Source organism: Helianthus annuus, chromosome 9 (assembly GCF_002127325.2).
Source record: "Helianthus annuus cultivar XRQ/B chromosome 9, HanXRQr2.0-SUNRISE, whole genome shotgun sequence".
NCBI classification, from domain to species: Eukaryota; Viridiplantae; Streptophyta; class Magnoliopsida; order Asterales; family Asteraceae; genus Helianthus; species Helianthus annuus.
Window position 1 is genome coordinate 12,654,364 of NC_035441.2, and position 25,427 is coordinate 12,679,790.

General features: G+C 41.6%; 1 non-coding gene across 1 annotated transcript; it reads left to right on the forward strand.

Moving 5' to 3' along the window:
- Positions 1–21,019: 21,019 nt before the first annotated feature.
- Positions 21,020–21,125, forward strand: LOC118482336. Its single transcript, XR_004868378.1, has one exon. It is a non-coding gene; the product is annotated as a small nucleolar RNA R71 (small nucleolar RNA).
- The last annotated feature ends 4,302 nt before the right edge of the window (positions 21,126–25,427 follow it).

Genomic DNA, 25,427 nt, shown 5'->3' on the forward strand with positions numbered 1-25,427 from the left:
ACAAAACTTAACTTTGATTTGTATTCTAATTTAGTAACTCTAGATAATTAAAACCATTCAACCCAAACATTGAAATTTACATTTCTTGCAATTTAGATTAATCTAGTTAGTTAGACATACATTGAGATAGCACATATTCCACAAACTCCATGTGTTCGATACCCACTTACCGCTAGCTAATTAGTTGTAATTGGATTAAATTTGATTGTGACCACGACATCACGTCAAATTTTGGCGCCGTTTCCGGGGAGTAGTGCGCAACGTGTGTTATCTTGTGTATTAGTTTGAAAAAAAAACCAAAAAGATTTCTTTTATGTTCATGATTTACACTTGGTAGTTAAGTTGTGTTGTGCAGGATGACAGGGCATTACACAAATTTCAGCTTATTTACGTGTAGATTTTGCGGGGGTCCACGACATCCATGTATTGGTTGCCACGAGGCTCACTACAGGAGGGCACATGGAAAACCGGTGTCTTATGTTTCACAGCTTCCACCTCCATCATACGTTGACGATTATGAATCAGAAATGGAGGATGACTATTATTCATATGGATACGATCGGGATGAGGAAGTTTATTATGAGGCAAGGATGGATGGTCTATGTTTTTGTTGCGGTCGCGATCACACTTATGATTATGATGTGTGCCCGGTGTATTCAGAAAACCCAAAGTATTGGAATAAAAAGATGATGGAAGCGCGCATCTATAGACCGTATCAGGGATATCGACAATATCATCCCGAAGAATATTCTGAGCCCGAGGGTGTTTATGTTTATGAGACCAAGGAGGAAAAAGAGCTTTCTGTATTGGAAGTAACTTTGTCCAAACTCGAGCAATATTTAGCAACACCCAACCTGTCCGATAAAGACCAAATCAGCTGCTTAGTTTCTAAGTGTCATACTTTAAAATTGAAGATAGAGATAGAAGAACGCCTCTCACCATTACCTGACGATATTAGAGATTATTCTCACATGAAGGAGGAGGTTGTGGAGGATAATACCACACCAATGAGTCCTTTATCTGATGAAGAGTCACATGTAGATCAGATGATGTGTGCAGATTATGAGGTAGAGCAGGCTGATGGGATGGATATGTGTACCGAACCTCTTCCCATATCAATGATAAGTGTGGGAAGAGGGTTCGAAGAATAAGATGAGAAGGGTGAAACTACTAGACATTAAGGTATATGTCATGAAGTGGACTAGCAAAGCCCGCAGGAGCAACTTAAACATGCCAAATATACTGACAAATCTATGGAGTTGGCATGTAAATTTCCGAGCATTTGTTGGAAATGTTGCGGGTAAGTGTGCATTAAGACGACCATAACGCATATCAGGTATGGTCTGGCTGAAGACCTTTAAACTTAGCGCTCTCGGGAGGCAGCCCGAGGATGTAGAGTATTGTATTTGTGTTTTGTTTTGTTTTGTTTTGTTTTGCTTTGTTTGGTTTTGTTTTGGTGTTTTGTTTGTGTTTTGGCATGTTATTATGTTTCAATCCTCGCGGATACAATGATTCAAGTGTGGGGATGTTTGGCAACATCCCCGTTGAGATATCAGCGAATCCAAGAGATGTTTATGTTCCTGTCTGATTACCGCAGTTGCATCACTAACAACACTGCTGATTTACTGATCAGGTTGTGTCTTGTTCTCATTTTGTGCATCTTTGTATATATTCATGTTTATGATCATGGTTGGGCTGATGGGTGGTGTATTGGTTTTGATGTTATGTGTTGGGTTGTGCTAGTTTGGCGGTGTTAATGTGTTTTTATAAAAAAATAAAAAATATATAAAATGAAAAAGACCAAAAAGAAATTTGGGGTTTGATTGTTTGAGCTAATGTTGATGTTGAATGGGTTTTTAGCGATCATTTCCTTCCAAAGCCATACATTGAGGTCAATGTATCCCAAGTGTGGGGATGGGGGAAATTTTGAGGTTTTTAAAAATTTGTAAATCAAGCGAAACATTGTGAGAATTTGAACACCTTGGAATACACCTGAGTAACACACCGGCAACCCTTAATACCCTTTGTTCTTGGTGAGAGTTGAAGCTACACTTGTATATAAATAATGCTTGTCTTTAATGAGAGTGGCAACGGGTGGGGGTGCATTAGAACTTGTGCTTGAATACGGTTCGAGGCCTTAGTTGAGCATGAATGTAGAAAGGATAAGGGCATTTAGGAAAGCCTCATCATAGTGTGTGCGAGTGTGGGATTTGGGGGGTTGGACCTCATTAATTATATATATGAGCTTGGTAGTGAGAGCGGCGGGGGTTTGGACATTTAGTTGCCCATTTTGTGCCTAAAGCCGATCATTTGTTACCCCTTATCTAGTTCCCCAAAAATTTACCCGATTTAACCCGGTCTTATAGTGTTAGTAGTTGTTATAGTGTGTTTAGATATGTTATGTCAATCGTTCTTTATGTTTGCTATGTTAAAAAAAAGGGGAAAAGCAATGAAAACGAAAAAAATAATATAAAAAAAAAGAGAGAAAAAGAAAAAAAAAGAAAAAAAGTAATGTTTGAGTTATCTTGTATATAGTAGTTTATGTCTTGTTTATTGTTTTTTTCATTGTGTAATAAAAGACCGTGTTAAGTCCTTCGCTACTACATATTTATTCCATTTCCTACCCGTACACCTAGCCACGTTACAACCTTAAAGCCCATTTGATTTGCATCATGTTTGGCACTTTTGAGGAGGAGGATCGATTTAGGTACAAGCATATAGTTGTGAAATCACCCGGTTGCCTTGTGTGTGTCTAGCTATCTTTGCTAGTGCTTACTTGTTGACGAGAGGAGAGATATAGTGAGGGGTGTGTTGTTCGGGGTGGTAGGAAAGGGTTAGTAAAAGGATAACATGTTTACGCTTGGTTTATGTTGATCGCTTGTGCACTTGAAAATGGTTTTTGATGGGTTGCTTGGGGCAAGCAACGGTTAAGTGTGGGGATGTGACGGGCAGTCCGTAGGACAACCCTTAAGTGGTATAAATGAGATTAAAATCCCACATTTAATCGGGTAATTGTCTAGAATTAGATAACTACGGTTGCTTGTGTTTCAGGTACATTTGGGGCTTAAAAGTGTGGAAATGAAGCTTCGAATAGGCGCAACTAGATTGGAGATTGAAAGATGGAGAGTATATGAAAAAAATCAATTATTGTTATGGAAGAATTAAGAGGATAGCATTATAGAGGACGAAGTTATGAGAACGTAGGCGAAAACGGTGAAGAAAACGGAGTTGAAACGAAAAAGTTATGCTGAAAACAAAATTGCATGCTGAAGCCTACCGTAATTTACGGTAGCTACCGTAAATTACGGTAGACCCCAGCATTTTTATTCCACCGTAAGGCAGTAGAGACCCACCGTAAGCCATTCCAAGCCACCGTAAGTTACGGTGGTACCGTAATTTACGGTGGAGGCCAGCGAGAAATGTGTAACTGCCCTATTTTATGATGTTTTATTGTGTCTTTTCAATGCCAATCATTGTGGACGGTTTTGGAGCAGTTTAGGGGTGATTTTTGGCTATCTTCTTGTGTTCTTGAGTGGTCTAAACATGAGGACTTTGTTTTGGATTCGAATGAACAAAGGTTTGATTGTGATGATGATTCACCACACTATGAGTGGCTAGGTTTTCTTGGTGATCATCCCGAATGTAAGGTTTACATGTGACAATTATGTTTTGTTCTTTAATTTTTGGAATAATAGACTTTGCATGTGTTGTTTAGTTTATTATGGTGTTTGAATGATTGTTTGTAAATTGTTAATGTGTGTTTGATCATAGTTCTGAACCATACGTTCTTGGTGCCGTTGGCAATCGAGATATCATGGGAGGGATTAGTGTTGGATATATGTTGATTGGTCATCGGGTAACAACCTCGCGTTCTAGGAATCCGAGTACTTAGTTCCCTTTCATCACAAACAATTGATCTTACATGAACCATGTCTATGTGGTTCTTTCCAGTTGAACATGAACATTGGTTGTCACTTAAAACCTAAAACTTGGGATGATCGCTACCTTCTTATCCTATTACAAAACTTAACTTTGATTTGTATTCTAATTTAGTAACTCTAGATAATTAAAACCATTCAACCCAAACATTGAAATTTACATTTCTTGCAATTTAGATTAATCTAGTTAGTTAGACATACATTGAGATAGCACATATTCCACAAACTCCCTGTGTTCGATACCCACTTACCGCTAGCTAATTAGTTGTAATTGGATTAAATTTGATTGTGACCACGACATCACGTCAATCCTCCCAACCATAATCAACATAAAACCACAAATATGTACAAACTATACAAAAAAGAGAATACCACCTGATTAATAGTAGCGCGGTCCTGGAGGTCCAAAGATGGAGGACATCATGTCATTCCATTCCCCAAATCCAAATGCACCGCTGCTACTCCCTGCTTGTTGTTGGGCTCCCTCCTCCTGCCTCGGGTCAAGCCATTGAGAATGGTGGAGTGGTGGAGTCGGATATGAAATGCTACCGTCATAAGGCGGTAATGAGGCATAGTCCACATGTTGTGGATCCTCAACAACCGGCCTTCCGGCATGCCAATCCGCATGCATCCTCCTCGCCTGATCGTCATGATATCTATTGTTCGTCTCCACCTCTCGAGAGTATGCAAAGGTACGGTTCCATGCCTCTTGGCGGTCGAAGCTATGTTTTAACGACCGCTCTATACTTGCGCTATTCCTCGTATTTTGATCGAACAACGACCTCTCCGACCCCGACCATGTATCAAAAATAGATGCCGGAGGACGTTGACTTTCAATTACCTCTTGCATTGTACCACTATAAGCCCACCCCAGCTCATAAGATTGTTGCGCATAGTCATAGAACATACCACCATGACCTCCACCGTAACCCCCTTGACCAACATTTTCACCACCATGCGGCTCGTCCGCAGAGTCCTCGTCTCCACTCGGAACCACTTCTTCATCACTTTCCGGCTCATCCGGCTCTCCCGGTAACAACTCTCGTGCACCCAACTTTAATGCCCTCCACCTTTGACCTTCTGACTTCAACTTATGATAACGTTCCGACTGAGTATACGTCCAAACATTCCCCAACTTATCCAATGTAAAAGGCTGGTGCGTTTTTGTCAAACCTCGATCTTCGGATGTTATCGCCTTCTGTTGTTTCATCAATCCCGTAATTATTCGACAATACGGGACGATATCTCTTCCATACTTATTCCGGCAGATCCATAAGTGGTGCATAATAAGGTAACGTATCGGGAAACGTGGAGCCCCATGCATCAACGAATAAAGAACGGGTATCTCCGGATACCTCACCTGTTCTTTGTCTCCCCTTCTTGGAATGACATTGAGAAGGCATATTGTATGCAACAATTTAGCTTCTATCTTCAAATTCTTCCGGTATAGAATACCACTGTATCTACCGGGTAAAAACAATGCTGCCAACATATCATTCCATCGAACATGCTTTTCCGGTTTAAGCAATAGGTCATCAAGTGTGGGAACCATGTACTCATGAGATGGGAGACTGTCATACTTCCCAAGACTCTTCAGTGTGTCATATGACATCTCCACCGGTACCCCATGTACCTCTCCAATCAACTTCATCTGTGACGGCTTGTTAAAGTTGTAACAGTTGCCATCCACTCTTGTATCTCTGTCATGAACAGGTTACTCTTGTCTTTGTGACAACCCTAACTTTCAAGGTCAGTATCTATTCGTCACGTTATCTTGTTTCTCGTATTTCTCTTTCATATGTTCCCATGTCCTCGTGTTCGTATTATAATAGCCGTTTTAATTGGGCCGCACCTCAACTTTATGAAACCCGTCAACCCATTACTATATCGATTAGTCAGTGATCATAGGCCCAGTTCGGTTATTAATATATATATATATTGATTATTGATTAAAGCCCAAGTCAATGATCATAGGCCCAGATCGGTTGAGAAGTCCAACAGCCACAACACTTTAATTCCTATCACATTACAATTCGTATGGGTATCACATTAGTTTTTGTACTTAAATACTAAACCCTATAGCCCTTCCCCTTGATTGGACGATTTCAGTAGAAACCCCCCCCCCCCCCAATTCGAGGCAACGTCGCCGCATTCGAACAAGTTCTCTGGTTAGTAATTCGATGTTTTGTTAAGTTTAATTGTATGATGTTGCTTGTGTAATCTGGATCGCATGAAAGTATACGTGTGTAATCTTGTTTATGGCAAGTAGGATTCCTGTTAGTCAATGCAATTAATAAGATCATGTGGTAGTCTTGTATTATCGATAACATATGGTTGTTTTTACAAGAAATAGTGGGTGAATAAATCATATAGATATGGCTCCTTGAATGATGCATAGAAATCGGTTGGAAAAATTTAATGAAGCTGTCTTGCATAATGATTATTAGGAGTGGGCCAATAAATCGGTTACTTAAATTCTTGCATTAAAACAATTGAGTTAGACTCTTATAAAAAGGTGCAACCATGTGAGTTTAATAAGTGATTGTCAAAAAGCTTTGAAGGTCCAATAGTACATGCCTACTTTATCAGTGGCGGCCCATGTGAATTGGTGGTTTCCATCTTGTTAGTGCATGTGCATTCTGAATGTATATGGCCATAATAGTCAAAAACAATTAATGTAAGAAGTCTTTGGGCTTCACATGTCCTAGACATTCGCCGCCCACTACTAGGATCAATCCACGAATAGCATGAATATACTAATAGTTGTCGGCCATTGCAATATTATAATTAAGGTTCATGTGAATTGTCAGAGGGTTCATGTTAGGAGCATTGATGAAGTGATCTTGTTGTGTGATAATTGGACCAAACAATGAGTGTTAAAGGATCATTGGACCGAAAATGTGTATAGTGGGGTTATTTTACATACATGTGAGATACTATTAAGTTGATGATTTGTGACATGTGCAAACAATAAAGAAAATTAACTGATGTCGTTATACATACATGACTGTTATGGGCCGCACATAACTGTTAGATACACACACATTTAATTTGACCTAGTAGTTGGGTTTGATGATTAATAACTGGGCTTCACGGGTACTTTAGTGGGTTATGTTGAAGCTCCGAGATATGGGCCGTCAGGTGATGGTCGATCATATGAAATTTTGACACGATATTAGTTAAGCTAAGTGAATATGGAATAATATGGACTATGGTTATATGCATATGTATGAGATGTGAACTGTTAATGTGTTATGTATGTGTAATATGGAAATACCTAGGGCAGAATATTGAGATGCTATGTGTTGTATGTGCTTACCATCTATGGAATATGTATAAGAATAAGAACGGAACTGACTGTCGTTGAAACTAAACTAGGGTTGGGAAATCCACAGAGATAAATAAGTAGATATCTTACCGAGCAAACCAAAGGTGTGTTCATTGCTCTTTCCCAAGCATGGATCCCAGTGAAGGGATAACGGGTAACGTTCCGATGAGGAATGCATGGGTAATGGGATGTTGGTTATTGTACTCAGTTTTCTATCATTGTAAGACCACTACATCTACCGGGTCGTTGCTTGTAGGGCAACGGGGGTTATTAGTTGATAGCGCTATTAGGTTTGGCACCCTCACGACGTTCGAGGAGAACGGGCGTGAACTAATTACCTTAAAACATGACGAATGCTTTGATAGAGGCATTGGGGTTGGCAATCACATATCATATGGCCATTCGGTAATCGAGTAATAACAACATCGAAACATCAAACATCATAACAACAAACAACGTATCGTCTTGTAAACTGTTTTACTCACATGATCGGTAACACAACTTGGTAATCAAACACAAACCTTGAACTCACCAGCGTAGTCTGACACACTTGTTTACATGCTTGTAGGTAATTATTGAAGGAACTTGGGAGCTTGCCGTCTGATGCTGCTGGAGTGGTTGTGGTCATAATAAACAATTATGTTGATTTGGTTTTCATTCATTTACACACTTATACATTTATGCTTCCGCTTAATACTTTGGTTTTGGTTTAACTTTTCAAACGATACATTTCTTTCAATTAGGTATTTTAATACATTATGACTTGTGTTTGATATGATTGGTGGCTCTTTGTTGGATCGTTGCACCTCCAATAGGGACATACCCTATGTGGTAATTTGGGGGTGTGACAGTTTGGTATCAGAGCCACTGGTTATAGAGAACTCGGTTTTAAAATGTTTTCATAAAACCAGACTATAACCGAATTGATCCAAACGATGACCATGACACTCAGCTTCAGATTGCAAGGTTCGTTCCTCATTACTTTACACATTATATGCCTAGTAAACGTAACTATATTTATAGCATACACCATACAGCATGGTAGGCATCATGACACATTGATAGTGTAACATAACACTTGCATCTAGTAAATCCTAATCTTGTTGGTAGTGCATATTTTGTGTTGAGTGGGGTGGGAGAAACTTCAAACATAAGTTAAGAGGCATCGAGAGGAGCATGCAAACCGCCTTATTATCATGGTGCATGCAAATCCCAATGAGGCTTAACGAGTGTAAGAGGGGTTCTTCCCTGTTTGTGTATGAACATGGTAGTTAATCGTTCTTAACGTGATAAGCCTGAACACTTTCTGTAATGGTGTTACTGGTACGTTTTCTGTAAATGGTGTTTATGCTTCTATTCTATTTGATTCGGGTGCCGATTGGAGTTATGTGTCTACGGAGTTCAGTAGTCGTCTAGGATTGAGTCCTACCCCTCTTGTTGTTAAGCATGTAGTGGAAATAGCAAATGGTAAAACTATTGAAGCGTCTCATGTCTTTATGGGTTGCAAATTAGATCTCTTAGGTCAAGTATTTGACATTGACCTACTCCCTGTCACTCTCGGAAGCTTCGATGTAGTTGTTGGAATGGATTGGTTATCCAAATATCAGGCGGAAATTCTCTGCAAGGAGAAAGTCGTTCGTATCCCTCTTGCTAGTGGTGAATCTTTATCGGTTCAGGGTCATCGTAGCGGTGCTACGGTAGGTATTATCTCAGCCATGAAGGCTCTAAGTTGTCTACGTAAGGGCTATCCTTCCCTCTTGGCCCTTATTACTGACTCTCAGACTGACGAAAGGAAACTCGAAGACCTCCCGGTTGTTCGAGAGTTTCCTGATGTTTTTCCTGAAGAGCTCCCTGGTTTACCTTCTCATCGTCAGGTAGAATTTCAGATTGAACTCCAGCCAGGAGCAGCACCGATTGCTCGTGCTCCATACCGTCTTGCACCAGGAGAGTTGCAAGAATTATCGAATCAACTTCAAGAGTTACTAGACAGGGGTTTCATTCGTCCTAGCTCTTCTCCTTGGGGAGCCCCTGTATTATTTGTGAAGAAGAAGGACGGGTCTTTTCGTATGTGCATCGACTATCGCGAGCTCAACAAGGTGACGATCAAGAACCGTTATCCTCTGCCGCGTATTGACGACTTGTTTGACCAGCTGCAAGGGTCAAGTTTCTATTCCAAGATTGATCTGAGGTCCGGATATCATCAGGTACGGGTTAGAGAGGAGGATATGCCTCGAACAGCTTTTCGGACGCGGTATGGCCACTATGAATTTCTGGTTATGCCATTTGGGATGACCAACGCACCAGCGGTCTTCATGGATCTCATGAACCGCGTGTGCAAACCTTACCTTGACGACTTCGTTATCGTTTTCATTGACGACATATTGATCTACTCCAAGAACAAGGAAGACCATGAGCGCCATCTTCGTCTTATTTTGGAGCTCCTGAGGAAGGAGCAGTTGTACGCAAAATTTTCTAAGTGTGACTTCTGGATTCGGGAAGTACACTTTCTCGGGCACATCGTTAACGAAATGGGTATTCATGTGGATCCTGCCAAGATCGATGCTATTCGAAATTGGGCGGCACCAAAGAATCCTTCGGAGGTGCGTCAATTTCTTGGTCTTGCGGGATATTATCGTCGGTTTATCCGGGATTTTTCTAAGATTGCTCAACCCCTCACCGCCCTGACTCAAAAGAAAGTTGTTTATTCTTGGGGATCGAACCAGGAAGAAGCTTTTCAGCTCTTAAAGCAGAAGTTGTGCAGCGCGCCAATTTTATCTCTACCAGAGGGTACTGAAGATTTTGTGGTTTATTGCGATGCGTCTATTCAGGGTCTCGGCTGCGTGTTGATGCAACGAGACAAGGTGATAGCTTATGCTTCCCGACAGTTGAAGGTACACGAGAAGAACTATACGACACACGACCTGGAATTAGGAGCCGTAGTCTTTGCGTTGAAGATTTGGAGGCATTACCTGTACGGTACCAAGTGTACCATCTATACCGATCACAGGAGCCTTCAACATATCTTCGACCAGAAGGAATTAAATATGCGGCAACGTCGTTGGGTAGAGCTTTTCAATGATTATGAGTGTGCTATCAAGTATCATCCGGGTAAAGCTAATGTTGTAGCTGATGCCCTTAGTCGCAAGGAACCGAAACAGAAGCGTGTTCGTGCCCTACAGCTTACTATTCACTCTGATTTACCTGCCCGGATTCGTTCAGCTCAGATTGAAGCGTTAAAGAAAGAAAATATCGAAGCCGAAGGATTACGAGGGCTACACAAGAAGAGGTTCGAGCAACGGTCTGACAATATCTACTACTTCATGGAACGGATATGGGTTCCTTCGTTTGGTGATCTTCGGGAACTTGTGATGGACGAAGCACACAAGTCACGATATTCTATTCATCCAGGGTATGATAAGATGTACCAAGACCTCAAGGTTTTGTATTGGTGGCCGAACATGAAAGCTATTATTGCCACCTACGTGAGTAAGTGTTTGACCTGTGCTAGGGTCAAGGCAGAGTACCAGAAGCCTTCGGGACCACTTCAGCAGCCGGAGATACCTATGTGGAAATGGGAACAGATCGCTATGGATTTTGTTACGGGGTTACCTAGAACACAGGCAGGGAACGATACTATATGGGTGATTGTCGACCGTCTCACAAAGTCAGCACATTTCCTAGCAATCAAGGAGACAGATAAGTATTCGCAGCTCGCAGCAGTGTACCTTAAAGAGGTGGTTTCTAGGCACGGGGTGCCGACTTCTATTATTTCTGATCGAGATCCTCGTTTTACTTCGGAGTTATGGCAGGCTATGCATAAGTCGTTCGGCTCACGTCTTGATATGAGCACGGCTTATCATCCGCAAACGGATGGTCAGAGTGAGCGCACTATTCAGACACTAGAGGATATGCTGCGGGCATGTGTTATTGATTTTGGGAAAAGATGGGAGAAGCACTTGCCGTTGGTAGAGTTCTCCTACAATAACAGCTACCACACCAGTATCAAAGCGGCACCATTCGAGGCACTGTATGGGAGGAAGTGTCGTTCACCTCTCTGCTGGGCTGAGGTGGGTGATAGTCAGATCACCGGTCCTGAGATGGTACTCGAGACGTCAGATATGATCGTAAAAATCAGAGAACGTATGGCAGTTGCTCGTGACCGCCAGAAGGCCTATGCGGACAAGCGTGCCAAAGAGGTAGTGTTCGAAGTAGATGATCGCGTCATGCTGAAAGTCTCACCGTGGAAAGGAGTTGTACGCTTTGGGAAGCGTGGCAAGCTGAACCCACGTTATGTTGGGCCGTTTAAAGTTCTTGAACGTATCGGTAAGGTGGCTTATAGGTTGGAGTTACCTACGGAGCTGGGTAATGTTCACGACGTCTTTCATGTATCACAGTTAAAGAAGTGTTATGTTGATGACCCATTAGCGGTACCTCTTCAAGAGTTAAAAGTCGACGACAAATTGCAGTTTGTTGAAGAACCTATCGAGATCATGGACCGTGAGGTCAAAGTGCGTAAACACAGTCGTATTCCCATCGTTAGGGTTCGTTGGAACTCAAGACGTGGACCAGAGTTCACGTGGGAGCGCGAGGATCAAATGAAGCTAAAGTACCCTCACCTTTTTCCCAAAGACAAAGCCGAGTCAAGCAAAACTGGTGAATCTCGGGGCGAGATTCCCCTTCAAGTTGGGGATGATGTCCCAACCGAGCAGAACCCGCAACAGTCCTAATTTCTCACTTCGTTTCTCGCACACTTGACGTTTGTCAAATTTCGGGACGAAATTTCTTTCAAGTTGGGGATGATGTGACAACCCTAACTTTCAAGGTCAGTATCTATTCGTCACGTTATCTTGTTTCTCGTATTTCTCTTTCATATGTTCCCATGTCCTCGTGTTCGTATTATAATAGCCGTTTTAATTGGGCCGCACCTCAACTTTATGAAACCCGTCAACCCATTACTATATCGATTAGTCAGTGATCATAGGCCCAGTTCGGTTATTAATATATATATATTGATTATTGATTAAAGCCCAAGTCAATGATCATAGGCCCAGATCGGTTGAGAAGTCCAACAGCCACAACACTTTAATTCCTATCACATTACAATTCGTATGGGTATCACATTAGTTTTTGTACTTAAATACTAAACCCTATATCCCTTCCCCTTGATTGGACGATTTCAGTAGAAACCCCCCCCCCCCATTCGAGGCAACGTCGCCGCATTCGAACAAGTTCTCTGGTTAGTAATTCGATGTTTTGTTAAGTTTAATTGTATGATGTTGCTTGTGTAATCTGGATCGCATGAAAGTATACGTGTGTAATCTTGTTTATGGCAAGTAGGATTCCTGTTAGTCAATGCAATTAATAAGATCATGTGGTAGTCTTGTATTATCGATAACATATGGTTGTTTTTACAAGAAATAGTGGGTGAATAAATCATATAGATATGGCTCCTTGAATGATGCATAGAAATCGGTTGGAAAAATTTAATGAAGCTGTCTTGCATAATGATTATTAGGAGTGGGCCAATAAATCGGTTACTTAAATTCTTGCATTAAAACAATTGAGTTAGACTCTTATAAAAAGGTGCAACCATGTGAGTTTAATAAGTGATTGTCAAAAAGCTTTGAAGGTCCAATAGTACATGCCTACTTTATCAGTGGCGGCCCATGTGAATCGGTGGTTTCCATCTTATTAGTGCATGTGCATTCTGAATGTATATGGCCATAATAGTCAAAAACAATTAATGTAAGAAGTCTTTGGGCTTCACATGTCCTAGACATTCGCCGCCCACTACTAGGATCAATCCACGAATAGCATGAATATACTAATAGTTGTCGGCCATTGCAATATTATAATTAAGGTTCATGTGAATTGTCAGAGGGTTCATGTTAGGAGCATTGATGAAGTGATCTTGTTGTGTGATAATTGGACCAAACAATGAGTGTTAAAGGATCATTGGACCGAAAATGTGTATAGTGGGGTTATTTTACATACATGTGAGATACTATTAAGTTGATGATTTGTGACATGTGCAAACAATAAAGAAAATTAACTGATGTCGTTATACATACATGACTGTTATGGGCCGCACATAACTGTTAGATACACACACATTTAATTTGACCTAGTAGTTGGGTTTGATGATTAATAACTGGGCTTCACGGGTACTTTAGTGGGTTATGTTGAAGCTCCGAGAGATGGGCCGTCAGGTGATGGTCGATCATATGAAATTTTGACACGATATTAGTTAAGCTAAGTGAATATGGAATAATATGGACTATGGTTATATGCATATGTATGAGATGTGAACTGTTAATGTGTTATGTATGTGTAATATGGAAATACCTAGGGCAGAATATTGAGATGCTATGTGTTGTATGTGCTTACCATCTATGGAATATGTATAAGGATAAGAACGGAACTGACTGTCGTTGAAACTAAACTAGGGTTGGGAAATCCACAGAGATAAATAAGTAGATATCTTACCGAGCAAACCAAAGGTGAGTTCATTGCTCTTTCTCAAGCATGGATCCCAGTGAAGGGATAACGGGTAACGTTCCGATGAGGAATGCATGGGTAATGGGATGTTGGTTATTGTACTCAGTTTTCTATCATTGTAAGACCACTACATCTACCGGGTCGTTGCTTGTAGGGCAACGGGGGTTATTAGTTGATAGCGCTATTAGGTTTGGCACCCTCACGACGTTCGAGGAGAACGGGCGTGAACTAATTACCTTAAAACATGACCAATGCTTTGATAGAGGCATTGGGGTTGGCAATCACATATCATATGGCCATTCGGTAATCGAGTAATAACAACATCGAAACATCAAACATCATAACAACAAACAACGTATCGTCTTGTAAACTGTTTTACTCACATGATCGGTAACACAACTTGGTAATCAAACACAAACCTTGAACTCACCAGCGTAGTCTGAGACACTTGTTTACATGCTTGTAGGTAATTATTGAAGGAACTTGGGAGCTTGCCGTCTGATGCTGCTGGAGTGGTTGTGGTCATAATAAACAATTATGTTGATTTGGTTTTCATTCATTTACACACTTATACATTTATGCTTCCGCTTAATACTTTGGTTTTGGTTTAACTTTTCAAACGATACATTTCTTTCAATTGGGTATTTTAATACATTATGACTTGTGTTTGATATGATTGGTGGCTCTTTGTTGGATCGTTGCACCTCCAATAGGGACATACCCTAGGTGGTAATTTGGGGGTGTGACAGTCTTTGTCGAAGCATTTAAGCGCCCCTTCCCAACCTAGAGCGCGAAATTTAGCAAACACCCCAAACTGGCCAAATTGAGGCTCATCAACTTCTCTTTCACAAATGAAAGCGGCTGCCTTGTTCTTCAACTTATTCATGCAATCATGGTAAAGTGTTGGCTGCCAAACCTCGGGTTGATCATCCAAAGACCCCGAGTTCCACACCGGCTTTTCACTCGGATCTAACTCCATTTCTTCTTCGCCTTCACTTTCACTTTCACTTACTCTATCCATATACTGCCTCTTTCTTGGTTGTTGTTCCTTTTGTTTGCCCTTGCCTTTTGATGAAGATGAACTCGATCCCGCTTGTTCCTTTGTCCTAGCCATTTCCTACACACATGAAACAAGCAACAAAAGCAAACACAAAATTAAACCCTCTTTTCCAAAACATCCCCACACTTGCTTGTTATCATGGTTGTAGATGTTAGTGAACCAAAAGTATCTCAAAATTTTTTTCAAAAATTGGGCATGGTGTCTCTACAATGTAGAACATCCCAAAAGTTCACTACTTTAACCACAAATCTTACATCTACAACCAAAACCATGTTCAAATAATCAATTTCATAATCATATCTAAGAACAAGCAAGTGGCATGAGCAAGTAACCTAAATCACCTTACTTTTCACAATGTAGCACCAAAATATAACAAAATACGCTTTCATACCTTTATTTAAAGATGCAAGAGTGCTTGTGAAACCAAAAACTCCAAAACCCCCAAATAATCTCGAACTAGGGTTTGGGATTCGGACCCAAAAACAGTGTTTTCTCCTAAATCTCTCGTCAAAATCAACAAGCTTGTGAAAAATTAGCCAAGTTAGACTAAAATTTCACTTGATTTGGACAAAAATTGAAGGAATTATGAAGGATTGAAGGTAGAAGAGCTATGAAGGTTTGTGGGTTTTGTTTGAGAGAGATGATGGTGATGGAAGAATGTAGAGTGAAAAGAATATGTGTGGCTGGGGTTAAAGTCACGTGATTTTGTATTTATTATTATTTTTTTTTATGTATAAACCAGATCCCCAATCGACGAACATGGATTTCCTCCGCACCGTAAATTACGGTCTCACCGTAATTTACGGTGAGACCTGAACCTTTATTCTGTGCCGTAAATCAGTAGACTTCTACCTTAAAATCCCAAAATTTCATATTTCCACCGTAAATTACGGCAACACCGTAAATTACGGTGGACATTGAACATGACTTCTTCATCGTAAAACAGCAGTGAAATACCGTAACGCTCCAAATCTTCCCATTCCCACCGTAAATTACGGCAATACCGTAAATTACGGTGAGAACTGGGCAAATCTACCTTCGCCAAAAACTGAGTTTTTTATGTGAAAATTTTTAGATTTTTTTTTTATTTTTTTAATTTTTTTAATTTTTTTAATTTTTTCAAAAACTTGTAAAAATTACCCTACCCCCTCAAAAATCCCGTGTTGTCCTCAACACAATGTTAGAGTAATTCGTGACCCGAACATCCCCACACTTGTTTCAAACACGGATTTCGAAGAGATACGGCAATTGTGCAAACTATACAAAACAAACAAAACATAATACTACTATGTACACTACCACCAAACCTGGGCCTCTCATGGTTGTTCCTCATCGACCGGGCGTAAGATGTAGCCCGCTTTGTCAAGCTCCAAGTTGTTGATGTCATTTCCCTCCAAGTATGGCTTCAAGCGGTGACCGTTCACCGTTTGTTGTTTCAATGTTTGCTCGTCTTGGATGTCTACATCACCAAATCGCCCAACTCTCCGAATAACATACGGGCCCATCCATTTGCTTTTAAGCTTGCCCGCGAACATTTTCAATCTTGAGTTATACAACCAAACTTTCTGACCCACTTCGAATGTTTTCTTTCGCAATTTCGCATCATGCACTTTCTTGAGTTTATCTTTATAAGCCGATGCACATTCGTACGCCTCATCCCGAATCTCTTCTATCTCGCTCAATTGCAACTTTCTCAACTTACCCGCCTCATCATAATCCGCGTTGACCGTCTTGATCGCCCGATGCGCCAACTCCATTGGCAAATGACAACCCTTACCATACACCATCCGGTAAGGCGTTGTGCCAATAGGAGTCTTGTAGGCCGTTCGGTATGCCCACAATGCATCGTCTAACTTGCTCGACCAATCCTTTCTATCCGTTCTTACCGTCTTCATGAGGATCTCTTTGATTTGACGGTTGGACACTTCGACTTGTCCACTCGTTTGCGGATGGTAAGGTGTGGCAACTCGGTGGTTCACGCTATACCTCTTCAATAATTTCCCAAAGTTGAAGTTCTTGAAATGCGAACCACCATCGCTTATAATAACCCGCGGGATTCCAAAGCGAGAAAAGATGTTGGATTGAACAAATTTACAAACAACCGAATGGTCGTTCGTTCGTGTTGCAATAGCCTCAATCCACTTCGAGACATAATCCACCGCTACCAAAATGTAAAGAAAGCCATTCGAATTCGGGAACGGACCCATAAAGTCCATACCCCATACATCAAATATCTCTACAACCAAGATTGGTTGTAATGGCATCTCATCCCTTTTCGATATGCTTCCCATCTTTTGACAATTTATACAATTTCTGGCGAATTCAATTGCATCCTTGAAAATGGTGGGCCAATAAAACCCACAAGAAAGAACCCGATAGCCTGTTTTATGCCCACTAAAATGACCCCCACAAGCGGACGAATGGGCATGAGTCAAGATTTCCAACACTTCCGTTTCGGGCACACACCTCCGTATAACTTGATGTGGTCCTATCTTGAAGAGATCCGGTTCATCCCAAATGTATTGCTTCACTTGGACCATGAATTGTTGTCGACGCTTTTTGGTCCAATGAGTTGGAATGGCACCCGTGGCTAAATAGTTGACATAATGAGCATACCACGGTACAACGAAAGTGGAAACGGCTAAAAGTTGCTCATCGGGGAAACTTTCATTGATTTCACTCACATCATCGGTCCCTTCCACCGGAATCCGAGACAAATGATCCGCTACTACATTCTCACTTCCCTTCTTGTCTCGGATCTCTAGATCGAACTCTTGTAATAATAAGACCCACCGAATCAAACGCGGCTTCGCATCCTTTTTCTCCATCAAGTACCGGACCGCACTATGATCCGAATAAACCACTACCTTGCTTCCCCAAATATACGAGCGAAATTTATCCAAAGCATACACCACCGCTAGTAATTCCTTCTCGGTTGTGGTGTAGTTAAGTTGCGCTTCGGATAAAGTTTTGCTTGCATTGTAAATAACCACCGGTTTCTTGTCAACCCGTTGACCCAAAACTGCACCAATAGTGGTGTCGCTCGCATCACACATTATCTCGAACGGCTTTGACCAATCGGGTGGTTGCAAAATAGGCGCCTTGACCAAGTGTTCCTTCAAAACAGTGAAAGCTTGCATACACTCGTTAGTGAAATCAAATGGGACATCTTTTAATAATAAGTTGCATAAGGGTTTGGTGATAACACTAAAACCCTTAATGAAACGTCTATAAAAACCCCCGTGTCCCAAGAATGACCTTACACCCTTAACATTTTTAGGAGGTGGCAAAGATGATATTACCCGTATCTTTGCCTTGTCCACCTCCATCCCCCTTTCAGATATCACATGCCCCAACACAATGCCCTCTTGCACCATGAAATGACTTTTCTCCCAACTTAGCACTAAATTTTTCTCAACGCACCTTTTTAAAACCTTTTGCAATTCGTTGAGACAAGCATCAAAAGTAGTGCCAAAAATGGAGAAATCATCCATAAATACTTCGAGCGACTCTCCAACCATGTCCAAGAAGATACTCATCATACATCGTTGGAAGGTTGCCGGAGCATTACACAAGCCAAATGGCATTCGCCTAAAGGCAAAGGTGCCATATGGACATGTGAAGGTGGTCTTGTGTTGGTCATCCGGGTGTATGGCGATTTGATTGTAACCCGAATACCCATCTAAAAAGCAATAATATTTTTGACCCGACAATTTCTCAATAATTTGGTCAATGAAAGGTAGCGGAAAATGGTCCTTAGAAGTGGCGGCATTCAATTTTCGGTAGTCAATACACACCCGCCACCCGGTAACCGGTCGGGTGGCAATTTGTTCACCACTTTCATCCTTGACTACTTGAATGCCGGCCTTCTTAGGCACAACTTGGGTGGGACTCACCCAAGCACTATCCGAAATCGGATAGATGATTCCCGCATCCAACCATTTAATTACCTCCTTTTTAACTACCTCCCTTAGGTTCGGGTTCAACCGCCTTTGAGCTTCTCGTGTCGGTTTGACATCTTCGGTTGTGATGATTTTGTGCATGACAATTGATGGACTAATTCCTTTAAGGTCAGCAATCGTCCATCCAATAGCTCCCTTGTTTTCTTTTAAAACCTCCATCAACGCTTGCTCTTGTGCCAACTCCAAATTAGAGGCAATAATGACCGGTAAAGTGTCATTATCCCCTAAGAATACATACTTCAAATGGCTCGGCAAGTCTTTGAGCTCCAACTTTGGTGGTTCCTCCAATGATGGTTTTGTACCCGAATCAATCTCCACCGGTAGACCCTCGAATTGGTGGGTCCACGATGGTCTACCTTCTTTCAACGCCATAGCGTCTTGCACTTCCTCTTCAACCCGTAGTGCATAAGCATGTACCTGTTCAGAAAAATCACACAGGCAAATATCCAAACCATCCTCCTCATACTCATGCGGGTTGCATCCATCTACTATGTCTGCCATGAAACACTCATCAACACCGTTAGCATTAGAATTGTTAGTAAAAACATTCAAACGCATTTTTCTATTTCCAAAAGCCATATCAACTGTACCAAATCTACAATCAATAATAGCATGTGCGGTGCTTAAAAATGGCCGACCCAAAATTATATTTTGTTGTTGCTTAGGGTCCGCCGATGAGTAATCCAAGACTAAGAAGTCCACCGGGTAATAAAACTCATCAATTTTCACAATTACATTTTGAACCATACCCCGAGGCAACTTATGAGACAAATCGGCCAAAACAACCGTCGTCTCCACCCTTGCTAACGGACCAAAGTCATATTGGTCATATAAGCCCCCCGGTAAAATGCTAACTCCGGCTCCAAGATCTAGCAACGCCTTATCCATTTGAAAATTACCAACTTGTACATTAATCAATGGCGTGCCTGGATCTTGGAGCTTAGGAGGAAGCTCCCCATTTAAAACCGCACTCACTTGCCCGGTTAAATCCACCCGCTTAGGCACTTTCTTCTTGTTTTGCCTTTTTTGTGTACATAATTCTTTTAAGAATTTTGCATAAGCGGGGACTTGTTTTATTGCATCGAGGAGTGGAAGATTTATTTTTACCTGTTTAAACATGTCCCATATCTCCTCTTTTTGAGGACCTCTCGACACAATGAAATTTTTCTTTCCCGGGTCAAGTAAGGCCGATGGAAACGGGACTTGACTCGGTTCACCCTCAACTTTTTCCTTCTTTTCATTTTCACCCAAACCCGATTTTTTAACAATTGTTTCTTTTGGTTTAACCGGTGAAATTTCATCATCACTTTCAATTCCCGTGACATCCTCAACTACCCCCTCAACCAATTCGGGTGACAAATTGGCTTTAAATTCCTTCCCACTTCTTAATACACTAACATGATTAATATTAACATTACCTCGTGACGAACCGTGTGAAGGGTTTACCTTAGTGTCGCTTGGAAGTTGACCCTTACCTTTCTTCAATTCCCCCACATCGGTTGCTAATTGACCCATTTGGGTTGTTAGTGATTGGATGCTTTTGTCACGAACCTTATCCTTTTGCATTCGCACTTCGTCAAGTTGGTTCCGTTTTTGCATCTCCATTTGCATGCTCTTTAGCATCTCCATCACCTCGTTTCCACCCGAGGACCCCCCTTGTTCTTGACCCGTTTGGTATTGCTTTTGATAACCTTGGTTATTTCCGCCTCGGTACCCACCTTGGTTATTGTAAGATTGGCGTGAACCAAAGTTACCTTGGCTACCTTGAAAATTTGGGTTTGCTTGATTTGAAGGGTTCCCATATCTAAAATTCGGGTGGTTCCTCAACCCGGAGTGGTAGGTATTAGAGTTCATGTTGTTGTAACTCCTACCACCTCCTCCTTGACCTTGACCTTGAACCGCATGGACCTCCTCGTATTGCCCTTCCAACATCCCTTGGCAATTTTCAGCCGCATGACCTATTTCATTACACAAAGCACAAACATCATATATTTGGTTAGTGGTTTGAACATTACCATCATCTATGGCGTGCACTTGAGGTCGGGTAGTGGTCAGTCGGGCTCTCCTTGAAGCTTGAGCTTTCCTTTTTGATGTAGTTGCCATGCTTTCCAAGAACTCCCAATCATCGTTCTCATAGTTTGTTCCAAAAGTCCCACCGGTGATAGACATCAAATCACGTGCGTCTTCGGCACTCAACCCCTCGTGAAAGGCATTCATCAACTCCCACAATTCAATTCCATGATGAGGGCAGTTTTTAATCATCATATTGAAACGCTCGAATGCCTCATGAAACATCTCACCATGTTGTTGTTGGAAGCTTCTCAACCCCTTCCTTGCATCATTGGTCTTTTGGGCGGTGTAAAACTCATCCAAGAAAGTTTGTTGCATCTCCCCCCCATGTATATATGGATGCCGAAGGTAACGTGTAGAACCATTTTTTTCGCCTTCTCTTCCAAGGAAAATTGGAACAAAACCAATTTAATATCGTCGGCCGAAAACCCTTGACTCCCAAGAGTGTTGCAAATCGAGTCATAAGCCTCTAAATGAAAGTAAGGCTCCTCCGTTGCCAACCCCTTGTACTTCGGTAAACTTTGCAAAGAGTTGGTTCTTACTTCAAATGTTTGACCTTGATCATTATGAGGAATGACTACCGGTGAAGGGTTTTGCGTGATTACCGGCCGAAAATGTGCTTCAATGCCCCTCACATTTTCTCTAAGGTGTCTCCTTGGTACACCATACCTACCTCTTGGAATAATAGGACCATTTGGCCTTGGTACTTGCCCTTCTGGTGCGATTGGTTGTTGAAACTGTTGTTGTCGCATCGGTGGGCGTTGAGGTGGTCTTTGAAATTGTTGTAGTACATGTTGTGGCCGGACTTGTTGCAATGGAATAGGTTGTGGCATTGTGGCCCTTGTGGTCTTGGCCGAATGTGTTGTGGTATAAGTTGTTGTTGTGGCATTCCACCAACACTTGCCATCCCTTGAGATTGACTTTGCACATACCCAAACTCCCCTTGATCACCATAACCTCCATAACCGTACCCATCATCATCATACCCCTCAAAATCTTCAAATCCCTCATCATAACCATCTCCTTGAAGTCCCGAAGTTTGCCCAAATGGGATGGTTGAATACTGAAAACCCGATTGTTGTGGTCTAAAGGATGAAGTAGTATGCACAATAGTTGAATTTGGTGCAATTGTGAAGGTGGATGATGATTGACCCGTAGTTGGGGGAAAGAAGTGAGATAATGGTGGGATTGTGGTGGATGGATTATAAGTGATAGTAGGCTCAGTTTGAGTGGTGATTGGTTGGGTGACATTGGATGGTGTAAATTCAGTGGTGGTATTAGGTAATGTGGTGTTTGGTGATGGTTGGGTGGAAGTAGGTATGAAGGGTGAGGATGATTGACCCGTTGTAGGTGGAATTTGAGAATCAGCCATGATGTCTCTCGGTGTGATGGGTGAAGTGGGTGAACCAATGATTTTGTTTTCTCGCACTAAAACTCTGTTTTGTCTTAGCGTTCTTTCAATTTCCGGATCAAACGATAGCGGTGATGACCTGTGAGAGCCTCTAGTATGCATACACCTGAAGTACCTGCACACTAAACACAACCAGCGTAAACCCGAAACTAACAAAACAAAACTATTAAACTAACACACGTTGCGCACTACTCCCCGGCAACGGCGCCAAAATTTGACGTGCTGTCGTGGGTCACGCAAATTTAATCCCCAAAACAACTATAGATAGTGGTAAGAGGGTATCGAACTCAGGGAGTATGTGGAAGGTATGTCGATTGTATAGCTTTGTACTTAAACTAATATTAAACTAAATTGCAGAAATTAAAATTCAAGAGTTTGGATTGTTGTTTTAGAAAACTAAATTAAAAACTAATTCAAATCAAATGTTGGTTGTAAAACAAATTAGGAGAGAACAATGATCACCTTAGGTTTCAGTTTCTTTAAACAATTGTGTGTAATTCTAACTAGAAAGAGTTACATAGACATAACTCGTGTATAGATGATTGAAGTGAGAAAAGGGAACAAAGTACTCGGATTATCTAAACGCGAGGTTGTTTCCCGATGACCAATTAATCAATAACCAACCCTAACCCTTCCCGTGATATCTCGATTGCCAACGGCACCAAGAACGTACGATTAAGACTAGAAATTGCAATATCGATTAACAAGTTACAAGCAATCAAACATACACCATGATATTCAAGCAACGCAAGTTATCATTCTAGAAATTCAGAAATAAAACACACAAAAGTTCAAGAAACCTTCACCGAAGATGATCACCGAAGAGTTTAGCCGGACATGGCTTGGTGAATCATCATCATAATCAAACCAATGTTCATAAGAATCGACAATACAAACCGGATGATAAGAATCGTTCAAAAACCAAGTAAGTAGCCAAAATTCGCCCCCAAGATGATCCAAAACCGTCCAATGATGAGTAATGATGAAAAGACCCCATCAAACTAACTTAAATGTGGCAGTTACAAGTTTTCTCGCAGACTCCACCGTAAATTACGGCATCACCGTAATTTACGGTGAACATAAAAGTTTTATGGTGATTCTCTACTGATTTACGGTGAGCATAAAATGAAATCCAGGTCCACCGTAAATTACGGTAGGACCGTAATTTACGGTGATGAGCTGATTTGTCTTCTTTGTTTTGTCTCTTGTTCCACGCTCGACCCGTTCATCACCAAAGTCTCCAAAGCTGCACTTAATCCATCTTTTAGCTCCTGAACTGTACCTGAAACATAAGCAACAGTAGTTCTCTAATTCAAGAGAATTACACGATTAAGTGAAGGATTATTTCATCTTTTAACATGCTTAAGGGTTGTCCAATGGACCACCCGTCATGAAGTCCAATTCCTTGGACATGTTGCCAGTGAGCGTGGTATCCAAGTAGATCCCGCTAAGATTGAGGCTATCATGAACTGGCAAGAGCCGAAGACGCCTACTGAGATTCGCAGCTTTCTAGGACTGCCAGGATACTACCGGCGATTTATCGAAAACTTCTCAAGAATTGCAGCACCCCTGACTCTCCTCACCCGCAAGAATAGCAAGTTTGATTAGGGGTCTAAGCAGCAAGAATCCTTCGACATTCTGAAGCAGAAGTTAAGCAACGCTCCTGTGCTGACGTTGCCCGAAGGAATAGACGAGTTTGTAGTATATTGTGATGCATCACACACCGGGATGGGATGTGTGCTTATGCAGAAAGGCAAGGTCATTGCCTATGCTTCACGCCAGTTAAAAGTGCACGAAAAGAATTACACCACCCATGATTTGGAATTGGGTGCCGTTTTATTTGCACTTAAGCTTTGGAGGCACTATCTGTATGGAACTAAGTGTGTGATCTATTCAGATCACAAGAGCCTCCAGCATCTGTTCAATCAGAAGGATTTGAACATGAGGCAGCGACGCTGGATGGAAAATTTGAACGATTATGATTGTGAGATAAGATACCATCTAGGTAAGGCAAATGTGGTTGCTGATGCCTTAAGTAGAAAGGAAAGGGTTAAGCCTATAAGAATCAATGCCAAGAGCATTGAGATCAAGAATAGTTTGAATGAGAGGTTGTTAGCTGCACAGAAGGAAGCTGTGTTGGAAGCTAACTATCCTGATGAGAAGCTAGGAGTAACTGGGGAGCAGTTATCCTATGGTAAGGACGGAATCCTAAGATTTAATGGACGAATATGGGTTCCTGTGTATGGAGGACTTCGGGATGTTATCCTCCAGGAAGCCCACAATTCCAAATATTCCGTTCATCCTGGAGCTGATAAGATGTACCAGGATTTAAAGGCAAATTATTGGTGGATAGGCTTGAAGAAGTCTATAGCCACCTATGTAGCTAAATGCTTGACGTGTGCTCAAGTTAAAGCTGAACATCAAAAGCCGTCAGGTTTGCTGCAACAGCCTGAAATTCCCACTTGGAAATGGGAAATGGTGACGATGGATTTCATCACCAAGTTTCCAAACACTAAGAAAGGAAATGATACTATTTGGGTGATAGTAGATAGATTGACTAAGTCAGCACATTTCCTACCCATTAAGGAAACTTTCAGTTCCGACATGTTGGCCCAATTATATGTTGATAAGATTGTATCTTTGCATGGAGTTCCTGTGGCCATTATCTCTGATAGAGATACCAGATACACGTCACACTTTTGGAAAAGTTTCCAACAGTCTTTGGGCACGCGCTTAAACTACAGTATGGCTTACCATCCTCAGACGGATGGGCAGAGTGAGCGTACAATTCAAACATTGGAAGACATGCTGCGTGCATGTGTGATCGATTTAGGGGGTAGCTGGGATAGGCACCTACCTTTGATCGAGTTCTCCTACAATAACAGCTACCAAACCAGCATTAAGGTTGCGCCTTTTGAGGCACTATATGGTAGAGAGTGCAGAACGCCTATTTGTTGGGCAGAAGTGGGAGAAGCTCAATTATCAGGGCCAGATATAGTCTTAGAGACGACGGACAAGGTTGTCCAGATTCGTGATCGCCTAAAAGCTGCCCGTGATAGGCAGAAGAGCTATGCTGATGAAAGGCAAAAACCCCTCAAGTTCGAGGTTGGTGATAAGGTTCTGCTTAAAGTATCACCCTGGAAAGCGGTGATGCGATTTG